At 54.4% G+C, this 15,627-nt stretch overlaps 1 long non-coding RNA gene across 1 annotated transcript; it reads left to right on the top strand.

Moving 5' to 3' along the window:
* The first annotated feature begins 5,569 nt into the window (after positions 1-5,569).
* LOC124241669 (uncharacterized) lies at positions 5,570-13,919 on the top strand. The gene is made up of 3 exons (XR_006889288.1): positions 5,570-5,644; positions 11,280-11,357; positions 11,550-13,919. It is a non-coding gene; the product is annotated as an uncharacterized LOC124241669 (long non-coding RNA).
* Positions 13,920-15,627: the final 1,708 nt, after the last annotated feature.

Below are 15,627 nucleotides of genomic sequence, written 5' to 3'. Positions count from 1 at the left end.
TGGAATGAGTGGATACACGCGTGTGGGGAAGCCCCGCCCCCGGCTAAGCTGTTTTCTGCCTCCTGATGTTGGACCCAGACTCGCCTTCTTGAGTGTGTTTTGTTCGGGCCAATCCCGAGCCCCTGCCCAGTTATCTCCTGGCTGCTCTGCTGTCTGGTGGCAAATCTTGGTTCAAAAACAGCCCTCCTGCTGTTGGCCAACTCTGCCGCTTCGCATTTGGCCTTGAGGAGTCCAGGAGATAGATGAAAACCATCCTCTATAGGTGAGGCATCTGACTCGGGGTGGGATTTTGCCCTCATTGGTGTATTTGATGCCAAGGTCCCTCGCTAGAGCCTGAGGCGTGTTTCTTGATCACATGGCATGTCCTGCGCCTGGCACGGCGCTTGGCACACAGTAGCTGCTTGAGGCATGTTGTGCAGGTGGACACAGAGTAGGTGCTCATTACATCTTAAGCAAAGGTACATATAGTAGATGCTCAGGACCGTTGCATGAGCGGACACAGTAAGTGCTCGTGAACTGTTAGGTGGACAGATAGTAAATACTCAATGTATTTTGGGCAAATGGATACACAGTAGGTGCTCGTACCTTTGCATGAATAGACACATAATAGGTACTCATGACTGTTGCGTGAATAGACACAGAGTAGGTGCTCATGAACTGTTGGGTGACACATAAAAGGCGCCGCAGGCCCAGAAAGCAGTGACTTGGAGGTGACCTCCCCCGCGTCCACCCCACCGTGGTTCCCCTCGTCTGGGTAATGTGGAGTGAGGCCGAGTTAAACATTAGCCGGCAGATGGGCTCGGGGGAAGGCCAGCTTCAGGACCTAGCGCCTTCCAGGAGGGGGCTGTTAAGGGCCGACTCTCCGGTCCGCTGACCAGCCGGTGCGTGGGGAGGGGCCGAGGCTGAGGGCCACAGAGCGCCCCCTCCCGGCGTCGGGATCCTGGCGAGTCAGCCCTGCAGCCGGCGGCGTCACGTCGTCGGATCTCCGCCAGGCCCGGCTCCAGCCCCAGGAAAATCCAGGTGTATGGAAAACAGGTACACAAGGGGCTAGTTTCATATCAGCTAAAAATGCTTGCCGAGTGCTTGCAGGATGCCACGCACTGTGCGACAGTGGGGACAAAGGGTGAACAACCCCAGCTATCCTTGTCCTCATGGGTCTTGTAGTCCAGCAGGAACTGAATTAACTGACCAGGGAAACCCCACGATCTCCAAGCCATCAGGGGGATTGACCATCAGAAACCTTCACCCTCAAGGGTCTTTTTCATAGTGTTTTTCTACACACACCTGTTTTCATGGACAAGCAGGTTGCTCCCAGTGAGCACTCTGACTTCGGATTCCCACATTGGGAAGGTACATAATAGCACCTCCATTCTGAGATCCTTGTGAAGATTAAATGAGGTACCTTTTCAATACATTTGTGTGTGTGTGTGTGAGGAAGATCGGCTCTGAGCTAACATCTGTTGCCAATCTCCCTCTTTTTGCTTGAGGAAGATTGTCACTGAGCTGACTGACATCTGTGCCAGTTTTCCTCTATTTTTTGTATGTAGGACAGCACCTCAGCATGGCTTGATGAGCAGCATGTACGTCTGCGCCCAGAATCCGAAAGCTGCAAACCTCTGGCTGCTGAAGTGGAGCACATGAACTTAACCACTCTGCCCCCCAGGGGCCCCTACCTTCTCAATACATTATTAGCAATCATTACCAGGTGTCAAACCTGACCCATCAGCCCACCGTATGTCAGTTGCAGGACCCAGGTAGTGTCCCCTTGGCTGCAAATAAACCCCTAAATTTGGCTCCTGCAAGTCGGACAAGAGTGAAGAACTCAGTAATCTTGGTGGAGTTGAATCAACCAGAGACCCTCACTTCTGAGCCAGACCAATTCTTTCCCTGCTCTGGATGCTCTGCTTTCATTATTCACAACAACCCTGAGGGTGGCTCCTATTGTTATTTTTGTTTTACAAAGGAGGAAACTGAGGCACAGAGAGGCTAAGTAACTTGGTCAAGACCTTAGAGGCTAGTGGGTGGCATAGTCCAGATTGCAATCTCAGTCAGTCTGATTCTATGTGTTATAGCCTGCTGCCTCCCTGGGGCATCAGATAATGGCAGGGTGTGGGTGCGAGACATTCAAGAGCAATGTCCTCCTCCCCTGCCATCTTGCTGGGTTTCCTCCCTCCAAGAGTCCTTACTCTGAACACCCATCCTTTGTGACCTGCTCCCTTCCCACGCATTATGGACTGTCTCCCCTGTTAGAACCTAAATTCTCCAAGGAGTAGGACACAAGGACATTATATGCTTTGCCACTCCCCCTGCAGGATCCTGCCTAGGGCCTAGCATATAGTAAATGCTTCACAAATACTGCTGTTATGGACTGAATATTTGTGTCCCCCCAAATTCATAGGTTGAAACCCTAACCCCTAATGTGATGGTATTTGCATGTGGAGCCTTTGGGAGGTAATTAGGTTTAAATGAGGTCATGAGGGTGAGGTCCCCATGATAGGATCAGTGTCCTTATAAAAAAAAGGAAGAGAGACCAGAGTGTGTTCTCCCATGCTCTCTCTCTCAGCCATTTGAGGACACAGCAAGAAGGTGGCCATCTGCAAGCAACGAAGAGAGCCCTCACCAGGAACTGAAGCAGGCAGAACTTTGATCTTGGACTTCCCAGACTCCAGAACCGTGAGAAATAGCTGTCTGTTGTTTAAGCTGCCTGGTCTATGGTATTTTGTTATAGCAGTCTTAGCTCACTAAGAAACTTGCTGATAGATATATTTGGGGGACTGAATCTCATCCTCTCATCCTTCATCAGTAAATATTTATTGAACACCTCCTAGGTTCCCATTCATTCAAAGATGCTTATTAAGCTCTTATTATGTGTTCATGCAACAACATTCATTGAGGGCCTACTGTGTACACTAGGCAAGGCAATCCCATCCATGTTTCCCAGGAGATCTCTTAGTCTTGTGGGGATCCCTTACCTGTCAGTACCCAGAGGGGACACTTGCTCATTCTCACACATGCACCTGCTTGCTGCAAGGAGAGTTTCTTGCACAGCGAAGGAGCTTAGTAAGTGGTTCTTCAATGAATGCACAATGCTAGGTCCAGCAGGAAACTCAATGGTATAACCACGGTTCCTGCCTTTCCAGAGCCTTTATTCTATTCGAAGAGTTGAGAGTGACTAATAGAAGACAACACAACGGGGGCCGGCCCTGTGGCCGAGTGGTTAAGTTTGCGCCTTCCGCTTCAGCAACCCAGGGTTTCACCAGTTCGGATCCTGGGCATGGACATGGTACCGCTCATCAGGCCATGCTGAGGCGGCGTCCCACATAGCACAGAAGGACCCACAACTAAAAAGATATACAACTATATACTGGGGGATTTGGGGAGAAAAAGCAGAAAAATAAAAGGAAGATTGGCAACAGTTGTTAGCTCAGGTGCCAATCTTCAAAAAAAAAAAAAAGAAGAAGACAACATGAGGAAGTGAGCCTTAAGACCTACATTGCAGACATAGGAGAGAAGATAGGAACCAGGATGGATGAATGGCAGCAGACTGGGAACTCTGGCCCTTGAACTTAGCCAAGTCGGGGATCTCGCTGAGCCTTAGTTTCTCTATCTGTGAAATGGCGATCCTTGTGCCCATTCCAGGGCTGTGTGAGGCTCAGTGTACAGGCACAGAGGGTTCTACCGATGCCCTCCAGGGAGAAAGAGCACAACAGTAACGAACTATTATTGTTATTAATGAAGACTACAACCCACAGCGAGCGGGGCCCAGCCACAAGGACAGAATGATGCAGGGAGTGAGATCAGGGTGACTGATGAACCTGGAGCTGGTGGCCTGGTGAGCATCTTTCCCAGTTGGCGCTGGCTTGCCATGCATACCTCCAGGGTTGGGGCTGACTATGGGTCGGGTGTTTGTTCTGGGAAGCAGCCCTGGCTGCTCCTTACACCCTGCCCTAGGGAGAAAGGAGGGCTTGGAGTCAGAACTGGGGCCTTGGGGGCCAGCCTGGTGGCGTGCCAGTTAAGTTTGCACGCCCAGCTTCGACAGCCCAGGGTTCACTGGTTCGAATCCCGGGTGCAAACCCAGCACCGCTTCTCAAGCCATGCTGTGGTAGGTGTCCCACATATAAAATAGAGGAAGTTGGGCACAGATGTTAGCTCAGGGCCAGTCTTCCTCAGCCAGCAAAAAGAGGAGGATTGGCAGCAGATGTTGGCTCAGGGCTAACCTTCCTTAAAAACACAAAAGGAACTAGGGCCTGTGCTTGGCCTGGCACCTATGACCCAACCCACCTGCCCACAGGACCCAGGGCTAAGAATGCCCAGGAGGCAGAGCCCCAAGGGCTAGCTGGGTCATTTAGCTTTGGGACAATGTCCCTGCAGGACTCACCTGACCCTCAGGAAACTAGTCTTAGAGGGCCTGATGTGCTCAGCTTTTGGAGTTCTGGAGGTCAAGGCCTGCATGCTAGCATGGGGCTGAGGGTCCTGGGATGGAGGTGCGGGGGTGACATTGGAGGTGGAGATGCCCATGCTGGCTTCTCTGCCCCCTAGAAGAGCCCCCGAGCTCCTTCATCAGTGCCGGCTTCGTGATCATTCACCTGTGCAGTCACACAAGCCTGGCACTTAGAAGGTCTCATGCTTGGCTGAATGTTCTGCGATCACCACCTTGAAATTCTTCATCTCTTTTGAACACAGGGCCCAGCATTTTCATTTTTCACTGGGTCCAGCAAGTTGTAGAGCCTGTCCTGCCTTCGTGCTTTGGTTTCCCCCAGTGTATAGCTTTTCCCTGAACGGGGCTTCCGACCCACTCCTCAGCCACGCCCAGCCAGCTAGGATTGCCTTAGGTAAGCCCATTTCCTGAAGGTGGTGGCGGGCAAGCAGCTGCCCCGGCTACCCAATGGGACCAACCTCTCCGAAAAAGCCCGAGGCCGGCTGTGCGATGGTGGGTAAGTCACTCAACTTTCCTGAGCTTCTGGGTATGATAATATCGTACTTACCTCAGTTGGACTGTTGGGAGGGTTAAAAGAGGTATTTCATATAAAGAGCACAATGTCTGGCACAAAATAAGTCCTCTATAAATTAGAACTACTAGTGTGTTTTAAAAATGAGGATTATTAGGGGCGCTAACTTGGAGGGCGGGAGGGAGGGAGGGGTCGGCTCCGGATCCCTACGGACCTGCCCCAGGAAGGAGGAGCCGCCCCTCCAGTGGCCCCGCCCCCCTGCCTTCCGAGGGAGGAGACCCCCCTCCAGGGCAGGGACGAGGGGGCGGAGGAGCGGGAGCCACACATTTTTGAGTCGTGACCAAGTGGAAACTCCCTCCCTGAGGCGGAAGCCGGGGGCGCCCCACTGGGGCCGGAGCCTCCGCCGGGGCGGGATCCTCGGGCCGGGGGTGGGGCGCCGCGGGGGACCCGGGCCCCGCCCCTCACCCGCCTCATGAATATGAATGAGCCGGCTGGGGCGAGCGGAAGTGCGGGGCGGCCCCGGCCCGACTGTCTCCGCCCCCGCCGCGGGCCCGGGGCCTGGGGGGCGTGGCCTGGCCTTGGACGCCCCGCCCACCGCCCCGCGCCGGGCCTCCTTCCGGCGGGCGCGCCCCGGACGTGACCTCGCGGGCGCGCGCCGGAGCCGCCCTTGGGAGGCGCCCGCGCCCCCCGCACAGGTAGGGCCGCCCTTTGTCCCCAGCGCCGCCCCCTGGAGCCTGGTCCAGCCTCCAGCGCCGGCTCGGGTACCCAGTGTGCGCTCCTCATCTTGCTCTGGCCCGGCCTGGGCGACCCCAGGGCGGGGTCCGCCGCTGAGCCGGGCCCCCAGGGCGCCCGCGGCTGGGGAGACGCGACGGGGATCCTTCCTTCCCGCTGGCGTGGCGCACAGGATGGAGGGTGCGGCACAACCTGCCCTCAGGGGGCTTAAGTTCCAGAGCGAGAGAGGCCAAGGGGTGAACCACTCCAATGTCCAGTAGTCAGACGAGTGTCAGGGTCGGGAGAAACGCGGGGAAGGGCATCAAGCAGGCGGCCAGGGAGCGTCCCTGAGAAGGTGACTTTTGAGTCAAGACCTGGAGGAAGGAGGGAACAAGCCGGTGCCTGGGGGTCTGAGGAGCCGCAGGGCGTTGAGGCCGCTGTGGCTGGAGTGGAGAGGGAGAGAGCGTGATGAGGATGGAGTAATGATAGTAATGGCTCTCCTGTCGACTAGGTGAGTAGGTGCCGGCGACGTGCTAGCTGCTGTACGCATATTATTTCCGTTCATCCTCAGGACAACCCGGACCTCCCTCCTGGGCCCTACCGTTAGCTGGGAGGAAATCGGGCTCCGGGAGGTTGAATAACTTGCCCAAGGTCACAGCACTGGAGCCCAAGGAGACTGACGTCATTGTCTGAAACACGCCCTGGAGACCTTGAGAAGACAGGTCCTCTTTGCTGCCCCTCAGTTTCCTCCCAAAGTGCTAGAGGGAGAGGGTGGTGACTGACCTCCTGAAGGGAGGGATGTGCAGGCAGGGTTCTTTTTGCTGACAGTCTGCCCCAAAGCTGCTGTAATGCATATCCAGCCATTGGGGCCCTGAGACCTGTGCACAGTTGAGGGTGCACAGATGAGGGTGTAGAGGGAGCCTTCCCGGACGTCTGATCTCCTGGGAGAGGCTTTTGTTGTCTGGGAAGCACTTGTCACCCCTCCAGGCTCTGGAACAGGTACAAGTGGCTTCGGGGGAGGGAGGGCGGAAGGCCCAGAGCCTGGAAGAGGCTGCTTCTGGAAGTTGGGATGGGGTGGAGAGCCCAGGATGGCTGAGTGCTCTGGAGCAGGAGCGGTAACAAAGGCGGTGTCAGCCAGGCAGGCTGTGTGTACTCACCAGCAACTGCAGAACAAGCAGAATCACCCAGACGTCCCTGTGAGCCTGGAGAGATGAACACACACAAAACCCGCCCAAGTCTACGCCTGCCAGCCGGTTCTCTGACCACCCCCCAGAGGAGCCGCGAAGGGCCTCGGGGTTGCCAGTCGGGGCCCTGCCGGCTGTGCTGACCACTGCTCTGCTGGGGGTGGGGGTGGGGTGTTTTGTGCTCCTGTGAAAATCTGCCTGTGCCTCTGGTCCCAGGCAGGCTTGTGGGTTTCTAATGGGGGCAGAGATGGCGAGTCTTTTGCAGTTTGCCCCTTCTCTCGCCTGCCACAGTTTCTAGTCTTGGCTTTTGGTCTGTGGTGTGAAATGTGGCCCTGAGGAGTGGGACCCAGCCTTCTGTGTTTGAGCCTCAGGTCCTCAGGCAGTCAGAGGTCCTGGGGGTACAGGACTACGGGGGAACTTCCTATGAGGCCTGTTTGGTAGATGAGAAAGAGGCTCGGAGAGGTTAAGTGGTTTGCCAGAGAGCACACAGCTATAAAGAGAGACGGGATCCAAGTCCAAAGTGTTTGACTCCTCAAGGAGTGGATTCACCTCTCTAGAGGGGATATACTTTGCGTTTGGCTTGGAGATCCCCCCCCACACACACATACACACATTTTGGGGGTATAGGGATGGCAGAGGAGATGACGTGCAGGGGACAGAGACACTTTCTGCTCTTCTCAGCGACACAGTCCCCAGGCCTTGTCCCCAGTCCTTTGTGTCTGGATGGAATCAGTCCAGATTCTAGGGTAGTACTGGTGCAGGTGGGGCCAGAAGCACCTTAGGGGGCGCCTGGCAGGGTCATCCAGCCAGGGCTTCCTCCTCATGAAGTCTGGGACTTTGGTCTTAGAGCTAGGCCCACTGGGTAAATGACTCCACCTAGGTGCCTGGGACCCATCTGGCCTTGAACTAAGGGGCCAGCTGGGAGTGTGATGGTGCCCAAGTGGAGGGAGAGAGGTCGTGAGACCACTGTGGATAGAATGCTGGAAGGAGATGAGGGTGGTCCCCTCAGCAACCCCTGTGGGCCAGGGCTTGTGGCCAACAGTTGCTCTCTGTACATTGTTGTATACTGGTGTTGAGCTGGTCCCTCATTCCCTCCAGACTCCTCACCTCCCTGGCGATCTTCTGAGTCTTAAAGCCTCTGTGGGTTCTCAAATTGGACATGCTAAACCAGTAAGTGCAGGATGGGGCCCAGGGATCTGCATTTTTAACAAGCTCCCAAGTGATTATGATGCACGTGGTCCTCTGACTAAACCTGGAAAACCACTGTCCTGGACCTCCCAGCCAGGCAGCCACGAGAAACCCCTTCTGGAGCCTTCTGGCAGATCGGAGCCTGGGGTGTGTAATTGTTTTCCACGACTGGATTTAAATGCATTCCAGTCTCCGTTGGGGCGCTGTCATCAGCTGAGCTGTTCCCCTGTTTAAAATAAATGATGAAGTCTCAAGGGAAAGCCCTGTCTCCAACCCTCCCCCGCCAAGTTTCCCAAAAGAGCAGGCTGTGCTAGATCACCCACTTACTGCTCAGCTCCTTGCTCTGTCCTAAGCTGTCCGCTCATGCAGATGTCACACGGAGACCCCTCAGCTGCTTCTCCAACAGCCTGTGGTTCTCCTCACCTCCTAAAGCCCTTCAGGGTGTGCTCCTCCTCCCCACCTGCCCGTGGCCCTAAAACCAGGTGTTTCCTACCCTTCTGGCCTTGGACCTTCTTAGTTGGATGCTTTTCCTCAGCTGCAGAGGCAGAAGTGAGGGGAACCCCCATCTCTCTTCAGGAGAGTCCCCAACATTTATACCCAGCCTCTGGGGTGCACCAGGCCTACTGTTTTAGGGGCTAGCTTGGTATCTCCCCTTGGCTAGCCCACTGGGGCTCTTCCACACTGGTTCTTTGAGGGGCCAGCCGGGTGGCGTAGTGGTTAAGCTCATGTGCTCCGCTTCAATGCCCAGGGTTCAAACGTTGGGATCATGGGCGTGGACCGACACACCGCTCATCAAGCCACACTGTGGCTGTGTCCCACATACAAAATAGAGGAAGATTGCCACAGGTGTTAGCTCAGAGACAATCTTCCTCACGAAAGAACCCCAGAAAAACAAAAACCAGGCTCTTTGATTTGAGGGGAATCTGGCTACACCTGTCACCCTAGGGTGGTCCAGCCAGTGTGGGTTCTACGTAGCTCTTTCTCGAAGCTGCCCACCCTGACAGAGGAAAGAGCACCTGCCATCTTTAAGGAGGCCCATCTCAGTAGCCAGGCTTCCCTGCCAGAAACTTCTGACTTCTTTTTGCTTCCCTGATAGAACTGTCCCTGAGCCCCCCACCCCGCTGGTGTCTGTTCTAGTGCCCCAGGCTTGCAGCCTCGCAGTCTCTCTGCATCTCGCCCCTACCTGCTCCCCCTCCAGGCTTGTTCAGCTTCCACCTCGGCAGCATCTCTCACGCCAGGGAGCTTCCCTAAGGGAGTTCTCCTTAGGGAACTCCCCAGTGGCCTGCCCACTTTGCTGAGAGCTGGACACTGAGCCCAGGGGCATCAGTTGAAGGGGCAGGCCCCCTCTGGACCAGCCCTTCCGTCACCTGCTCTAAGACTGCCCAGCTTTCCTCCATCTGTGTTAGGGGCCATGTGGCGTTGGGTCAGTGTCCCTGGCCAGCGTCAGGGGTCTTGGTTCAGATCCTGGTTTTGCCCTAACCAGCCCTGTGAGCCAACAGATTCCTTGAGCCCTCGGAGTTCCGGTTTCCTGGTCTGTAACATCAAAGCTGGTAATAGTCCTATCTCACAAGGATCTTGTGAGGACGGACGTTACATGACCTCATCTCTAGGTGTCCTTAGCACATAATATTGCCTGATCTGTATTATCACATTTAATCCTCAAAACCACCCGGCTGGGTAGATCATCACTGTCAGGCCCATTTTGTAGGTGAGGAGAGGAAGGCTCAGAGAAGCCCAGTGATTCGCCCATGGCACACAGCCATAAAGTAGCAGAGGTGGGACTCAAGTGCAAACCACTCCAGAGCCTGAACTTCTAACCGCTAACCCCCTCTCTGGGTTCTCGTTCTTTGTCTATCTACAGCATGCCTGCTGCCTCAGGGATAGCAGTGAATGAACAGATGAGGCTCTCGCTTGCATTACATTACATCGCAGTGGGAGCACAGATAGGAAGAGAGGTGTAGGAACTTGGTGGAGCCCCCTCTTCCTCACTGTCTGCCCTGGGGGCACAGACCAGGAGTCCTGTCTGATTCCCCACTGCGCCTTGAACCTGAAGGCCTGCGGGTGGTGGGCATTGGCTGGATTGCACTGGATTTAGGTTTGACCTTGTGAAGGAGGAAGTGGCTCACAGCAGGACCTGGTGTAGGGTTTGAAGGCATTGGAATCCTCGGGGGTGGGGGCAGTGTGGGCATGGAAGGAACCAGGTGAGTCACAGGCCAGGCTGAGGGCAAGCTTTATTAGGGAACTGCCTGCAAATCAAGACCCCCCTGTGCTATACCACTTCACAGCCCCCAGGATGGCCTTGACAAAAGAGGAGGGTCAATAACAAGTGCAGAGGAGGGTAGGGAGGAACTGGAGCCCTTGCACACTGCCAATGGGATTGTCCAGTGAGGCAGCCACTTTGAAACAGTCTGGGGTTCCTCAACTTAGAGTCACCATTTGACCCAGCGATCCCATTCCTGGGTATATACCCCAGAGAAATGAAAACACATGTCCACACAAAACTTGTACACAGATGTTCATAGTTGCATTCTTCATGATAGCCAGAGGGTGGAAGTAACCCAAACGTCCATCAACAGATGAATGGATAAACAGTTGTGGTCTGTCCACACACTGGAATGTTATTCAGCCTTAAAAAGGAATGAAGTACTGGTGGATGCTATAACCCAGATGAACCTTGAAAACAAGATGCCCAGTGAAAGAAGCCAGATGCAAAAGGCCATGTACTGTATGATTCCTTTCTATGAAATGTAGGCAAACCTATAGACAGAAAGTAGATGAGTGGTTGCCAAGGGCCGGTGGCGGGGGAGATTGGGGGTAACTGCTACGCAGTGCAGGGTTTCTTTTTAGGGTAAGAAAAATATTCTAAACTTGATTATGATGATGGTTGTGCAACATTGTGAATATACTGAAAACCACTGAATTGTATACTCTAAAATGGTAAATTGATTGGTATGTGAATTATATCTCAATAAAGCTTTTATTAAAAAATATGAACCAGACTTCCCACGTTAGTGCTGACAGCAGGCGGAAGGAAGAGGACTCAAGGACTCGCCGAGGGATTGGGGGAGATACTTTGAGGTTCCATTGCTGCTGTTCTCGTGAAATGATGGCTGAGACGGGACTCTGTAGAGGAGCTTTCGGTTCATCCTTCGGGCCTCAGTTTACATGTTACCCCTGAGAGAGGCCCCCAGAACCTTCCCTTTGTCACTTGTTGTCCATCTCACCCCATTCTTTCTTTCCTTTATAGCTCTTCCCACACTTGGAATTGATTTCTGTCCGTGGACCCAATCTTGTCTGACTCTCTTGCTGGGCTGAGTTCCACGAGGTGGGGGCTTGTCTATATCTCGTTCACCACAGAGAAGGTGCTGGATGAATACCTGTTGAATGAATGAATGCATGTCTACTGGGGGTGGTCTGGGCTGGGGTCGGTGCTCGCTGCAGAGGAGGGAGCGAGCAGAGCAGATCAGGGTGTCTCCTAGCCCCAGTGGCTTTCTTTTTCTCTCTGTTCCACTTCCAGGAGAATGTCTGTGGAAAGGAAGCCCAAAGCCTGGTCTGGGTCTGGCTGGGAAGAGGCGCGCGGGGAGGGGAGGGGAGAGGAGGGGAGTGGGGGCGAGCAGGCCTGGGGAGGAAGTCTGCAGCCCCAGGCTGCCCTGCTGAGGGCGGCGTCTGTGTTTGCACCTTTGGAATGTGGCTGACTCACTCTGGAGGGAGCCCTGTGCAGCCACCGCTGCCGCCTTGGATCCAACATCTGGAGGCTGAATTCCAGGAGGAGAGAGACAGATTCCTGCAAGCAGATGCCAGCTTTGAAGGTCAAACTGAGTGATGGAGCTGCTGTGAGAGGAGGCGAGAGGGTCCAACACTCCCCTCCAGGATTCCCCCCCAGGATTCTGGGAGAGAGGTGAGGCCCCCTCCCGGCATAGTCCCAGCCCCTAAGCTATGAGATCCTCTAAGGGGACAGCCTGGGGCAGGGAAACAGCCTAGCTCTGCAGTCAGACGTGGGTTCAAAGACCGGTTACTTAACAGCTCATATAACTGCAAAGGCCAAGGGCTTAGCTGGTCCAGGGCCCAGCAATGGTGCTGGGACACTGGCCTGCATCTCCTGGCCCATGTCGTCTGGTGGCTTTCCTCTCCGGCCAGCACTCCCCGAGGCCTGTGAACTCCCAGCTTGTCTCTCCCCGGGACTCCAGCAAGACCCTCTCCTCGGCCCAGTTGTGGCCCAGCACATCCTGGACACTGATTGGACAGGTCTGGGTCAGGAGCTCGTCCCAGCACAGGGCTGACACTCCTAGAACCACATGGAGAAAGTGGGACTCGGGGGTCCCCCAAGAAGCCAATGCCAGGTGGTAGGCAGAAACAGCAGACACACCCACTTTGCTAAACTGCTACCACAGGCCTGGCTCTGGGGCTTGTCCCAGGCACTGTGCTCGGCTTTATGGCTTTTGCCTACCCGGTGTCCCACCGGTTCAGTTCCTTAAGCTCTCGGAAGCTCCTTTTCTTCATCTATGAAATCTCAGAGGAGTCTTTGCAGGATTGAATGAAACTGTGCAGGCAAATCCCTTGGCACCTGCCTGGCCCAGAGGAGGCACGGTGCTGACTCGTCCACTTCTCATTCTCTTCCCTTTACCTAGGTTCTATGCGATCTGCCCTGTGGGCTGAGAGGACGGTGCATGTGTGCGTGTGTGTGCATGCGTGTGGGCAGCACCTTTTCTCTTCTCCAAGGAGTATTGTATTGGTTGGCTTCTCCCCAGAGAGGGTTAGAGACCACACAGGACAGAGAGTGGAAGCAGGAGGGCCAGGAAAGGGATGGAGAGAGAAGCATGTGGGCCTCACCTGCAGGCCTGCAGGCTCAGGCCTGCCTCTGGGTGTCGCCTCCCTGTGCCCTCAGCTCCACCTGGGGCTGGAGGAGGGGCCTAGGTGTCCTCCGCTCTGCTCCAGTTCTACTGAGGAGTGGCTGCCCCTGTCCATCCCATGCCACATCATAGGCGTGTCTGGTCATTTGACATTGCCGGGAGGGCCTGAATCAGGCTTGCTGATCTCTTATATTCTCTCTTCTCCTGGAACCCTGGAACGGGGGAGTGGGTCAGAAGGGGACCCCAGGCCTGGGCTTCTCAGAAGAGGAAACTCAGTGCCTAGCGTAGTCTGAGCCTCTCCCACACCTTGGGAGAAACCTGGAGCTTCTGGGAGGGCGGAGGGCAGGCCTACTGTGAGCTTTTTGCAGCTATTTGTGAACTGAAGTAGAGCACCTCCCAGAATCTGCTTGGGGAACATGGAGCCCTGGAATGAGTGTGCCACCCTCTGGGCTTGGCGCCCTCCGCTGCTGCCAGCCCTGCCCGGTGGCACAGGTCCACGGGTGCCTGCTTGTCCTATCCCCGCCAAGCCACCCAAGTCCTCTGATTCTCAGCGCAAATGCCGCCTCCTCGGAGAAGCCTTTCCCATTGGCCACGAGGACCCGTGGCTCTTGTCTAAGGCAGTGCTCAGTACTTCAGCGGAGCTTAATCGGGAACACCACATCAGCCAACGTCACCAACACAGCGATCGGCAGCCCCTGCCATCGGTCTCTCCTCCACATCCCATGTGCACCGAGTGTGACCCCCTGTGACGGTCGTTCCAGGCTGCCAGGACCACGCTGCCTGGCTCTCTTATGGATGTTGAACGTTCTTTAATGTGTTCATCGGTTCTCTTCCATTATACGACAGACTCTCTGACATTGAAGGACATAGTAATAATGAGAGCCACATTTTCTGAACTCTTACTAACTTCTTTTTAAAAATTGAGATATAATTCACATTACTATAAAAGTCACCCCTTTAGGCGCTGGCCCTGTGGCCGAGTGGTTAAGTTTGTGCGCTCCACTTCGGTGGCCCAGGGTTTCACCGGTTTGGATCCTGGGCACAGCATGGCACCGCTCATCAGGCCATGCTGGGGCTGCGTCCCACATAGCACCACCAGAAGGACCTAGAACTGGCATATACAACTACGTACGGGGGGCTTTGGGGAAGAAGAAGAAGAAGGAAAAAAAAGAAGATTGGCAACAGATGTTAGCTCAGGTGCCAATCTTAAAAAAAAAAGTCACCCCCAGCAGTTTCATTACTTGTAACAAATGTCCCACTCGGATGGGTAATGTTGATAATAGAGGATGTATGCATGTGAAGGGGGCAGGCGGTGTATGGGAAATCTCTGTCCCTTCTGCTCAGTGTTGCTGTGAACTTAAAACTGCTTTAAAAAAAATAAAATCGATTAAAAACAAAAAAGAAACCCTGAACCCATCTGCAGTCACTCCCCACTGCTCTGTCCGCCCAGCCCTTGGCAATCACCAATCTGCTTTCTGTCTCTACAGACACTACATGGCCTTTTCGTGTCTGGCTTCTTTCACTGAACATCACGTTCTTGAGGTTCATTCATGTTGTAGCATTATTAGTACTTTGTCCATTTTTACGGGTGGATAATATTCCATTGTGTGGACGGCCCACATTTGTTTATCCATTCATCCATCAGTAGACGTTTAAGTTGTTCCTGCCTTTGGCTGTCGTGATTAGTGCTGCTGTGAACATGGATGTACAAGTTTTTGTGAAGACGAAGGTTTTCAGTCTAAGTGCTTTTTTTTTTTTTTTGAGGAAGCTTAGCCCTGAGCTAACATCTGCTGCCAATCCTCCTCTTTTTTCTGAGGAAGAGTGTCCCTGAGCTAACATCTGTGTCCATCTTCCTCTACTTTCTATGTGGGACGCCTACCACAGCATGGCTTTTGCCAAGCGGTGCCATGTCCGCACCCGGGATCCAAACTGGCAAACCCTAGGCTGCCAAAGCAGAACATGTTCACTTAACCGCTGCACCACCGGGCCGGCCCCTCCATCTAAGTGCTTTTTGACAAACACCTCATTTAGTCCTCACAGCAGCTCTACGTGTCCATCTGGCACGACACTGCCTTCTGCGGATGAGGAAACCAAGGCTCGGAGGGGAGTCAAGTTCACACAGCTGGAACTGGTGGAGCTGGGATTCTGCAGCTCCGGGCCACCAGGCCCCCGTGATGCCTACTAAGGTGTTTCTGTTCATTTTTAGCAGAGCCTTGCCGAACCCTGTCCACAGTAAATGTTGCTGACTCTTGAAACAAGGGCCATGCAAACTTCAAGCCCCTGAAGCGCTCTGTGATCTGTTAAGGTGAGCTCCGGTCACCTGCTCTGTGGAGATCCTGTGGCCCCAGGGGACATAACTCAGGGGGGTTACAGGAGGTTCCTACCTCCGCAGAATCGTCATCCACAGATCCAAGTGGGACAGGCATTTCCCCTGCTTCCTCTGGATGCTGTTCTCAGCCGCACCACCTCGTGGGGCAGCAAGCCAAAACATTACTGGCCCTGTGCTTCATCTACAGCCGCTTTCCTGGGGTCCCTGGGCTGCCTTTCATCTCTTGCCTTCTTGGATTGGCACATAGACAAGTGTTCACCTGCTAGTGAACTCTGCTTCTTCCACCTTCCCTCAGGTCATGGTGGGCAAGTGTTTGAGTCCTGCCATCAGATAAGCCCAGGTTCAAGTCAGCTTTGTCACCCTGGCTGTGTGGCTTCGGGCAAGTTTCTGAACTTCTCTGAGCTTCCGTTTGCTCA

Source organism: Equus quagga, chromosome 7 (genome assembly GCF_021613505.1).
Source record: "Equus quagga isolate Etosha38 chromosome 7, UCLA_HA_Equagga_1.0, whole genome shotgun sequence".
Taxonomy (NCBI): domain Eukaryota; kingdom Metazoa; phylum Chordata; class Mammalia; order Perissodactyla; family Equidae; genus Equus; species Equus quagga.
The sequence above is the reverse complement of the archived record's forward strand: the minus strand, read 5'-3'. Positions and strand labels throughout refer to the sequence as shown.